We start from the raw sequence: 12,734 nt of genomic DNA on the forward strand, positions 1-12,734 counted from the left end.
GATCATTTTCATCAAGCGATTTCCACAAGCAGCCACAAAAGTGTGACTCAGAGCTTATTTGCAGGGCAGTGGTCATAGACATGCTTGGAAAGAGGTGCTAGACATTTGTCTGCAAAAGTGCCAGTGTTGTCTCTAGGGATTACTGTTTCTCCTATTGGATTCTGTGCAGGCTTCTGGATGCTAAGAAGTAGAGGGAGATTAATCAACAGAAACTTCGGTGGGCTGGAGAATAGGATGACCCTCTCAATGGTGCTTAAGTGTAGTCTACCAGGGTCACAGGGCCATGCATGTCAGAAGGGTAGGAGCTTCAGAATCCCTGGGGGATCAATTGATAGTGCTTGGGAATTGGTACCTTTGGAGGATTGAAAGGCTCTAGGGCCAACTAAGCAAAATAAATGCAGGAGGCAGAGGAGGAGAACCCCTGCTGTGCCAAGCATAGATGGTCTGGGAGTCTTGGAGTGAAGAACTGGGTTAATCAGTTCACAAGGGGATATTTGGAAGCTCAGGGCAGCGGATAAAATATGTATCTCAATATTTTGACCAACAGAACCACTTTTCCAGTGCATAATGAGTGTGTATCAGTACTGCCTATCTATCTATTAGTCCGTGGATTTACTTATTCATATTTGCTTACATCTGCCTTCTCCCACAATAGAAGGCAGCTTCCATAAGCTTTGGTAAATGCTATACCCTCCAATACCTTAAAGTGTGCCTGATACATAGTTTGTTCTTAATATATATATTTGTTGAAGGAATGAACTGGTGAATGCCTTCTTGAGGAATGCCACTTACGACTTGAAAATGAAGAAACGTTAGCCAGGAAAAATAAAGAGGGGGTGAGTGACTATTGCTGGACGTGAGAATACTGTATGTGAAATTTCAGAAGCAGAAAAAGCATGATGCATTCAGAACTCGAAAGAAACTCATATGTCTGGAGTTAAATAACAAAGGTGAGAGGTTGGTGGTTAACATATCATGGGAACGTTTTAAACCATGTAAAAGATATTGGATTTTATTATATAGTTAAGTGGAAGCCATAAAAGGATTGTGATCAGGAAATGGCATTATCAAATCTCTGCCTCAAACATTTTTTTTCTTTTTTTTATTTATTCAGCTTTATTGTTTTTTTTTTAACACCTTTATTGAGGTATAATTGCTTTACAATGGTGTGTTAGTTTCTGCTTTATAACAAAGTGAATCAGTTATACATATACATATGTTCCCATATCTCTTCCCTCTTGCACCTCCCTCCCTCCCACCCTCCCTATCCCACCCCTCTAGGTACCTCAAACATTCTTTGTGTGAGAAGCAGTATGAAGAAGGGACTGAAGTGGTGCAAAAATGAGTGAAAGATGAGAAAAAAACCAGATCATGATTTCTTGTCTATTGTGGTAGCAATGAAGGTGGAGAGAATCAAATAGTTTTGACAGTTATTTAGGAAATAAGAAAGAGGACATAATTAATGATTGGGTGTGAATGTGAATGTGAAGAAGTGATGAAGTAAATATTTGAGCAACTGCATGGAAGGTGTTGTTATTAACTGACATAAAAGACTGGATATTGGACATCCGTGAGCAGGAAATTTGACGAAGTTATGGACATTTTGAGGCTGAGATTCCTTTTGGACAGTAAATCAGTGAAGTACGCAATTTGATAGTCAGATGCAAAACTCAAGAGAGAACAGGGCTGGAAGTTTATATTTGAGAGTCACCAGCATATAGGAGATAAAGTTCTAAGAATGATTAAAATTCCTTAAGGATAGTCTAGAGAATGAGAAGATAAGAAAACTTAGGCAGAGCTCTAAAGGATTTTTAATTTTTTTTTAATTTTAAGACTTATTTTGATTATTTTATAATCATGACAATTTAGTATTGACATAATGATGGACAAATAGATAATGGAACAGAAGATAAAGTCTAAACATGAGATATATAGTCAATTGATTTTTTTACAATTTAAATATTATAAGTCTAGTAGTGTGTGTGTGAGTATCTGTGTGTGAGGGGGAGGCATGTGTATACATGTGTTTGTATTTATTCTGCTTAGTGAGCTTGAATCTGTGGTTTGGTGTTTGTCATTAATTTGGGAAAATTTTTAGCTGTTGTTTGTTTTTTCCAGCTTTACTGAGGTATGATTGACAAATAAAAATTGTATATATTTAGGTTTTATAATGTGATATCTTTCTTTAAGATGAACAGTGTCATGATTTAACATACATATACACTGAAATGATTGCTATGTCAAGTTAATTAGTACATCCATCACTTCACCTAGTTACCTTTTGTGTGTGTGTCTGTGTGTGTGTGGTGAGAACACTTAAGATCTACTCTTTCAGGAAATTTCAAGTATACAATACAGTATTATTAATTATAAACACCATGCTATACTTAGATCTCTAGGATTTATCCTTCTGTGTGGCTTATTTTACTTAGCATAATGTACTCCAGGTTCATCCATGTTGTTGCAGATGATAAGATTTCCTTCTTGTTTACAGTTGAGTAATATTCCTATCTATCTATCTATCTATATATATCACATTTTCTTTATCCATTTATCCATCGATGGATATTTAGTTTGTTTCCATGTCTTGACTATTGTGAAAAATGCTGCAATGTATGGAGGTTAAAATAGAACTGCTATATGATCCAGCAATTCCACTGTGGGGTATTTATCAGAAGAAAATAAAAACATTAACTTGAAAAGATATATGCACCCCATGTTCATTAAAACATTATTTACAATAACAAAGATATGGAAATGATCTAACTGTCCATCAATAGAAAAATGGAAAAAGAAACTTGTGCATATACATACATACATATATATATACACACATATATATGTATATAATGGGATATTAATCAGCTGTAAAAAAAGAATGAAATCTTGCCATTTGCAACAACATGAATGGACCTTGGGGACATTATGCTAACTGAAATAAGAACAAGCTCTTAGATATAGAGAATAGATTGGTGGTTGGCAGACGTGAGTGAGAGAAATGGGTGAAATTTTTTTTTAGTTTAAATAAATTGAAAAAAATTTTTAAATGGACAAGGGACCCGAATAAATACTTCTTTGAAGAAGACATACCCATGGCCAACAAGTACATGAAAAGGTGCTCAATATCACTAATCATCAGAAAAATGCAATCAAAACCATGGTGAGATATCATATCACATCTCTTAGGCTGGCTATGATCAGAAAGATAAGAAATAACAAGTGTGGAGAAAAAGGAACTCTTGTACACTATTGGTGGGAATATAGATTGGGCCAGTCATGAGAGGAAACAGTATGGAACTTCCTGGAAAATTAAAAATAGAATTACTCTATGATCCAGTAATTCCACTTCTGGATATATATCAAAGGAAATGTAATTACTATCTCAAAGAGATATCTGTACCTCCAAAAAAGGATAATATTTAAGAGTTGGATAGACACAAGTACATAGGTGAATACAGTTTATGAAATAACATCTTCAAGAAGTTGAGTAAAGATGGAGTCTATTGATAAATGGAGTTGGGACAACTGGGTAGCCATATGGCAGAAGAAAAAATCTGGTACTATAGATCACACCAAACACCAGGTAGAACTCAAATACATCAAAGATCTAAATGTGAAAAAAAAAAAAAAGAAAAGAATTCATACAAGTACAAACAACACTGTTTATCTGAATCTAACACATGCTAGTCAACATGCTGATGGCAAATTTTCAGATAGAGGGAGCCTATATTCCATTATATTAAATGGAAATAATAATAATACAATTGGCCCATCCAAAACCTCCAGCTAATTTTCCCAGATGTCAATAAACACTCTAAAACAGCAATAGAACAATCCTCCATGGGCTTTTGCATAACATAAAGCATTTAAAACATCAATTACCTAATAATTTAACACTTAATGAACTTATTATTTGGTATGTTTGTGTTCTGCATGCAGTGATTCCTGTGGTATTCAATACAAATTTTGCTTTATTTCTATACTGTAATGAACATAATCTGTTATATAAATAATCTCCATTAAATACTTTGTTTCAAACATAAAAAAACTAAAAAACACTTGGCAAAATAAACAAAAATGACAATTTCAAAAACATGGCATTTACCACTTGAAGAAATGTTCCAGGAAGATCTCATGGAAGAAAGACATAGAATCTACAGGCACCGTTACAGTGGTGGTGGGTAAAGGTTAGTGAGAGTTAGAACACATAAACGTTTTTGGCAGAAGGTGTGATCCTACAGGCACTGCAGCTAAGACATGACGACAGTACACTCCGCATTCTCTAACCAATTCTCATGAGTTTACTTTAATGTTTTTGCAATGACACATATGTAAGTTCATCACAGCAAATTTTCAGTTCAGATGGTTTGGGGTAAAAAATAAATCTACCAAATTTGATACATTAACAATAAAAACAATATTAAAAAAAACTGCATGACAAAGAGAAATAAAGATGGGTGAGATAAGTCAGATGGAAAGATAAATACTGTGTGATATCACTTATACATGAAATTCAAAAAATACAACAAACTAGTGAATATAACAAAAAAGAAGTAGACTCACAGATATAGAGAACAAACTAGTGGTTACCAGTGGGGAGAAGGGGAGAGACAATAAGGGGAGGAAGAGTGGGAGGTACAAACTATTGGTTGTAAGATAGGCTCAAGGATGTGTTATGCAATAAATGGAATATAGCCAATATTTTGTAGTAACTGTAAGTGGAAAGTAACCTTTAAAAATTGTACAAAAATAAGAAAAATTAAAGAAACATCATGAAGAAAATAAAACATAAAAATGAAAAGAGCCAACTGAGAAAAGATATTTGCCACCCATGTCACAAAGCTTTAATTTCCTTAATAGAGAAGGAACCTTTGAGTAATTGTTAAGAACAAGACCAAAAAAATAGAAAAATGGCAAAAAATACAAATTGTTCATAAGCAAAGATAAATATATATATCCTTTCAACAAATAAAAAGATGTTCCACCTCCCTCACATAAAAGAAATACAAATTAAAACTATACTGAGATATAACATTCTTCATATATCAAATTGGCTAAAATCCAAATATTTTTGGGCAAAGATGTGCAAATACACTTCTGTATATTATTGCTGTTGTTTTAAAACTATGCAGAAGAGTATTGGTTATATCAATCAAAATGACTAACACACATACTCTTTGGCATAGCAACCACAATTTGAGGAATCTAATTGGGATATATATATACATTGAAGAAATATGAAATAGTATATGTATATTTATTTATTTTATTTTATATATATTTTTATATATATTTTAAATATAATTTATATATTATTTATTGTGGCATTGTTTATACCAGCAAACACTGAAAGCAACTTACATATCCAGCTGAAGAAACTGGTTGTTTTACTTGGCAGATCTATGCAACCTTAAAAAATGATGTACTAATATAAAGAGAACTCCAGGATATGTTGCAAACTTAAGAAAGCAAAGTACAGCATTTTGTGTATCATATACTAATTTCTAGATAAGTAAGAGGAAAAATAATACACATGCTATCATGTTTAAATTAGCAAAACACACACATTCATAAGGATCATCAATAGTCTAATAAAAATAAGAAAAGGGAAAAATTGTGATAGAGGGACATCAATGAAAACAGGATTTCTCTACGTATATCTTTTGTATAGAATTTTAACTTTTTAATCATGTGTTGTACTAATTAGTTTTAAATCCTGTAGATGAAAAACAAAAGAAACAGATGAACCTGATCTTATAATAAATCAGTGATAAAAACACAGAAAAACAATCTACTTAAGGGATGTTAGGGCACAATATATTGAATAAACTTAATAGTAGAATACATATTAATTAAATTAATTCACTAAATAAGTAAATCCAAGTTACTTTATTTTATAAATAAAGCAAATAAAAAGAGATAAAATGATAAATCAAAGACATTAAATAAAAACTCTAAAATGTTGAAATAGTAAACAAAGTGTCTGACATCTTGAGTAGAAGCAGACTTTTTCAATTAATTGACAATGATAGAACTATGGCCATCTTCATTTGAAAACATCCTTAAATTCACGTAGTCCATTCTCATCTAAAAGGAAGAGAAAAAGTTACATTGACTTGAGGTTAAGTGACATTGAGACTGTCCCTATCTTGGTTAAAATGTCTTATTTGATGATTCTTTGATACTTTGGCAAACAGAATCCCTAATACTGGAGGTAATGTGCTGCTTTATATGAATAAGATCATGAATAAGAAAGTGACTCTGAAGTAACATAAATGTCCATTGATAGAGGGATGGATAAAGAAGATGTAGTGCATATATACAATGGAATATTACTTAGCCATGAAAAAGAATGAAATAATGGCATTTGCAGCAACATAGATGGACCTAGAGATTGTCATACTGAGTGAAGTAAGTCAGACAGTGAGAGACAAATATATGATATCACTTATATGTGGAATCTAAAAAAAAAATGGTACAAATGAACTTATTTACAAAACAGACATAGAGTCACAGAGGTAGAAAACAAACTTATGGTTACCAGGGGGGAAAGTGGTGGGGGAGGGGAGGGATAAATTGGGAGATTGGGATTGACATATACATACTACTATATACAAAATGGATAATTAATAAGGACCTACTGTATAGAACGGAGAACTCTTCTTAATACTCTGTAATGAACTATATGGGAAAATAATCTAAAAAAGAGTGGAGATATATATATATATGTATAGTTGATTCACTTTGCTGTACATCTGAAAATAACACAAAAGTGTAAATCAACTATGATCCAATAAAAATTTTAAAAAATATATCTTTACCAAAGTATGTCCTCTCATTCTGCCATAATTTCAAACTATTAGAATATTAAGAAAAAGCTTAGTTTACTATTTTATATAATCTGTGAAAATGTCAATTTCACAACAAAAGAAACTCAACTTCAGTTATTTAATCTGTTAAGACATTAAATATTTTGTTAATTTTGAAAATAAATTACAGAAAGTGGTCTTATAAGCTATACCAAAGTCTAATGTATCATTCTTTTATGAATTTATTAAACAAATATTTGTGAACTACTCATTTTGCACAGAGGACTGAACCATGAAAACAAAATACCTGAAGTTCCTGTACTTGTGGAACTTACACTCTTTGGGAGGAGACAATTAATGAACAGATAAGCAAATAATTTATAACATATCTGGTGATGGTAAAAATTAGAAAAATAATGAATCAGGCTAAAAGAATATTTAATGACTGTGTGGTGAGACACTGATATATTTAACAGGGCATTTAGAGTGGACTTCTCTGCTTGGATGACACTTAAATGAAGAGGGGGAGCCCAGGTGTGCAGATACCTAAGGAATTGCTGTTTCAGTTCTAAGAAAGAGCGTGGGTAAAGGCCCTGAGGCCAGGGTATTCTTAGTATATTTGAAGATCCTCAAGAAGTCAGAGTGGTTAGACCACTATGAACTGGGGAGAGTGGTGAGAGTTGAGATCAGAACTATCCCTTGGGACCACATTGACCAGTGCCTACAAGAACATGGTACGAAGTTTGGATTTTTCATTTCCAATTTGACAAGTTAAAGATTTCCTATTTTGAAACAAATACAACATTACAAAATGACAAAACACAATTTTTTTTTTTTTAATTTCTGCTAGGAGCAGATGAAATTACAGAATAGAAAAAGCAGAAGATTCTAGAGTCAATTTCTTCTTTTTAAACTCACTACTTATCTGAGGACTAACTCTATGGTAAATTCTGACCTAGGCAATTTTACTACAATAATGTTAGTTAATGAAGAAAATTACATCCCAATACACAATTTATTTATTGTTTATATAACCATTAGCTCATGTAAATCTGCAAGGGAAGAACATATCTGTATAATCCACTCCTACCCAGGGAAACTCCTTAGCTATACTAGAAAATTGCTTCTAGGATTAGGCTCATTTTACTAATCTAGGCAATAGATTTTGAACTCACCAAGGAATCTACAAGTAAAACCTCACAGCAGGTGCAGCTGCAGGTGGCAGCGAAGCTTTCCAAATAGCCACTGAATCTGTCAGTGTAGAAGATCTTATGTCATCTGGCAAGTATCTCTAATGGACAGGAGTCGCTTTAGGGCAAAAAAAATTCTCTTTTATGTACAGAGTCAGAAAAAATGCTATTAAGTTTTTGTTTGTTTGTTTAGTTCCAAAAAATGGCAGATAGATTTTTTTTTTCCTTTTGAAAGAAGTCTAAGGATGTTTCTTTAAAATAAATTCAAATTGTTATCTGATGACTTACGCTGAAATGGATCTGCATTACATTTGTAATTACTGGATAATTTATATAATGATTCAAATAATAGTTATAACTTTAATAGCATATGTCTGGAATGTGTATCATCCAGCCTGAGACATTATGTACAATTACAGTTCTCCTAAAATGTAAAACATCGTCTTCTGACAGGTAGAAAGATCAGGCAAAGTCAAACAAACGGAGGAAAGCCCTTCAAAGGTTTACATTTGTAAAAAGAGGAATGTTGTGAAGTGGTGCTACTTGAGAAGAAAAAGTTTCTTCCTGACCACTCATTGACTTTAACCAGTGGGTTGTGGTGTGGGTGTGAGACAAGGTAGTAGGATAAAGGTCATGCATGCCCCTAGGATTTCTGCAAATTAAAAAAAATCAAACTCCCAAGGAAGTGCTGTGAACTTTTACTTCTGCTTTTTTTTTTGGAATCACACATTTGAATTACCATGGGCTATTACAGTTTGGGTACTGCTGGCTTTGCTCCATCTTTTTGCTCTTGAACGGCAAAGAAGGCATTATTAATGCAAAGATTTGAGAGGAACTGGTTCCCGGCTACTGCCCTTCTCCTTCGTTAATCCCTCTGGTTCCTCGGGTCTATGTTAATACAGAAGTCCCCACGGCATCAGCAAGAGGTATTGTTGCTGTTAATTTATACAAGCTATAGAAGAAATTATGTCTATTAAGTATATCATCGTGAAATTATTTTTAATGATTATAGAAATGCGAATCCTTAATGTGCTTATTAAATCTAAGATGTGGGGACATATTTTAAGGAGTTGGCAGTAGTAACAGTGGTAAACCGCAAGGCAAAATAGTTAGGCAAATATGAATTAGAGTTATGAGAAAAATCTGCCTAAACATAAAATCATTATGTTTATCTCTTTAAACAGAGAAAGAAAAAAGGGGAAAAAAGCACTATAGGTTTAGAAACATAATAAAGACAATTTTAAATAGAAGTGATGAATTCTGAGAATCTCAAGAATCAGAATCTTAGGTTGAGTTCTCATCTCTTCTGGACCCTAAGAATCCACCAACTTATTTCACCTTTCTGGGAATAAATTGTGAGGGAAAAACAACTCATTGTGTTAATTGTTTGTTCACAGAATTTATGAAGAGAACCCAGAGTATTTCCATCTCCTGAAAGTGTTTTAAAATTTGAAAACTTGGTAGATTTTAGAAGACATTTGTCATTCAGATTATAAAATTTTAAAAGGAGTTCAAATTTGGTCCACTAATTTTTATATCTAACAGTGCAGTATCATTCAGCATCATATAAAAATAATGTTAGGAGAGGCTTCAGGTATATAGCATGAAGCTTAGTAAATAAATTAAAATAGAAAATGGAAAAAATCGGTCACTGGAGCTTAGTGTAGAATTTAGAGCATAATCGATTTTATTATAACTAAAGAAGCATAAGATAGGGATGAGAAAGGTGATAAAGGAGATAGGATGGTCTGGATAAAGAAAAAAACTAACTTATAAACCTATATTCTCTATGAGCAAAAATATTGCCAGCTGGAAACATACAAAAGACATTTTGAATGTTACTGAAATCCAGGTGCTAGTGATTTTCTTTCTAAAAATTCACTCCATATGTGCAATGGCTTATGGTACTCAATACCCAAGGACACTTCTCAGAAAAGGAAGAAGTAACACTTATTACCTAAGTTGAATATACTCATTTTAAATAAACCATTCTTATTTAACATAAAGCATGTTTTAAATGCTTTAATTTTGCTTTCTGGAGAAGACATGAATTTTATGATTATTTACTTATAATTATTCCAACATTCTAATCACATGAAACATTCACAATGAATATAGACTTAAATTCTTTGCAGAGCTTAGAGAAAAAGACAACACCTGGCTATTATATGTGCAATGAAGATTCAAGTTAGTAACAGTTTGTGAAAGTCTTCTAACTCTAGTGTCTGTAAATATTAGGATAATTTATTTTATCTTCTTTATTATGGTATATAATAATCTATATACAGACAATTATAGCTTATATCATAAATACACACATATTTGTTATAAAATATAATGAAGCCACCACTCAGGTCAATAACTAGAAAATTGCCAAATTTTAGCGACTACCTATGTTCCCCTATCCCATAATGACCCTCCACCCTGAATTTTGTGTTTGCAATTCCCCATTGCTTTTGAAAACAATGAAAACTAAACAAGAAACTTAGTTCAATCAAATGACTCACCTTGTCTTTATTTCCTATCGATTACAAATGCCTGACATAACTGACAATATTTCATAGAGCTAAGAGCCTGCAGACATGACTAGGGATTGTTCAGAGATGGGGACATATTATAACACGACTTTAAGTCAGTTGATGACACTTAAACCCAATCTTCTCTTACCTTATTCATGACACTGAAGTTTCATACAAACCTCATACCAGAACAAGCAAAAACAATTTGTCAGCAAAACTGTTTTTCGACATGAGACCTACAGGGTGACATATTCTCCTCCTCCCTGTAGATGATGCAGTCATCCCTTTAGAAGAGTCTCAGAAACTGTGTACTGTGTAAGAACAATAGACCCCTTCTATCAACTCCATCTGTTTCACGCGAGAACAAGGCATTACTGAGTGTTGCTGGGGAGCTTTAGGCCCCGGATAATTTTTCTGAGTCCTCCTTCATAGAAAATGAAAGAATGCACAACTGCTTGTTTGTTATGTCTTTGACAACCCCCCCGCCCCCCACCAAAAAAAAAGTAAGAAAGATTTTGAATAGAATTATACAGAGAAACAAGTGAGTGAACATTTAGGCAGAGGCTTTATATATCAAAGTAAATAATTTTTTTTTACTCTGTGGGCTGCTTGAACATACAAAGAGTCTACATGATTTTTCCCAGAGAGTAATATGTGAGAGTTATTTTGATAATTTTCTGGCAAATTGCAGTTGTATTTTATTGTCATAAAAATCAGTATATTATGATAATATTATGACAAATAGTGTTTTAAGTGCACTGGGATTTTTTTTTTTTTTTTTTTAAATATATATTTATTTATTTATTTTTCGCTGCGTTGGGTCTTTGTTGCTGTGCGAGGGCTTTCTCTAGTTGTGGCGAGTGGGGGCCACTCTTCATCACGGTGCGTGGGCCTCTCACTGTCGCGGCCTCTCTTGTTGCAGAGCACAAGCTCCGGATGCGCAGGCTCAGTACTTGTGGCTCACGGGCCTAGTTGCTCCGTGGCATGTGGGATCTTCCCAGACCAGGGCTCGAACCCGTGTCCCCTGCATTGGCAGGCAGATTCTCAACCGCTGCGCCACCAGGGAAGCCCTGGGATTTTTTTAAATTTTCAAAAATGTGCCATATGGGGTAATAGTAGTCCTGTGTATAGGGCAGTCTTTGGTGAATGTTCATATATATTATCTCATTTAATCAATACAAGTACCAGATAAGGGTGGTATTGATGTATTTAATTTTCAGGCCAAGTTAAGAGAGGAGTTAAATGATTTACCCAAGATCCCAGAAAAGATAAAGAATAGTGTAATATTTATTTTCAGGCAATGGTGTACTGGTTTATATTTAACAAGCTCTGGCTGTTGGGGGTGGGAGGGATGGGGGATGAGAGCTGTCAAATGATGGCATTTGACAATTTTCATGGTGTAAATACTCCCAAAAGGGCAGATTTCACACTACCTGCATGATGTCACTGAATGAAGAATTTGGAAGTGTGGTTTAGTAGCAAAGCATTAGACAATATTTATACCATAATGAGGCAATAGACACAAATAGCATCAAGAATATAGAAAATGGTAAAATGTAGTAAAAAAAAGAGATGATTTTTGAGTGTTCATTAATTTTTTAATACAATCATTTAATTGTAAGTTTATATAGTTTAATTTTTAATTATGCATGAGTTTAATAATCAGGTACCAAAGCTTCAGAAAATTTAATAAATCAGCTCTCATAAGCTAGTACGAGCTGGCTTTAGACCACCACTATGCTCAGGTCTCTTTACAGATCCCAACTCCTTTCATGATGTGATAGTTGGCTTTGATATAAACGTATTGTGTTAGAGCAGAACATAGAGAAATGACCTTGGCATTAACAGACCTCGCTTGAACTTGGCTCCACCACCAGCCAACTTGTGATCAAGGGCAAATTATTTCACTTCTCTGGCTCCTAACAGTTTCTATTTGTTGAAAAAGAAGTTTCAGGTTTCTGCTTTCAAAATTTGAAGCTATTTAAAACTTCTTTATTTACTATCCTCAGAACATTTTCTTTGTCCTGTTAAAGGAGAAACACTCTAGTTAAAGTGGAAAGTGGGGCTGGTGAATTTTTTATATGTCTGGTACCACATGTGCTCCTTAGAACACTCCAAGGAACCCCTAATTTCTAAAGATTTCCTGCTATCATGCTCTATGATAGAATATGTTTGGTCAAAACAATTACACTGTGATGGATGTTATACTACGAAAC

This window comes from Balaenoptera musculus, chromosome 1, assembly GCF_009873245.2.
Source record: "Balaenoptera musculus isolate JJ_BM4_2016_0621 chromosome 1, mBalMus1.pri.v3, whole genome shotgun sequence".
Lineage (NCBI taxonomy): Eukaryota > Metazoa > Chordata > Mammalia > Artiodactyla > Balaenopteridae > Balaenoptera > Balaenoptera musculus.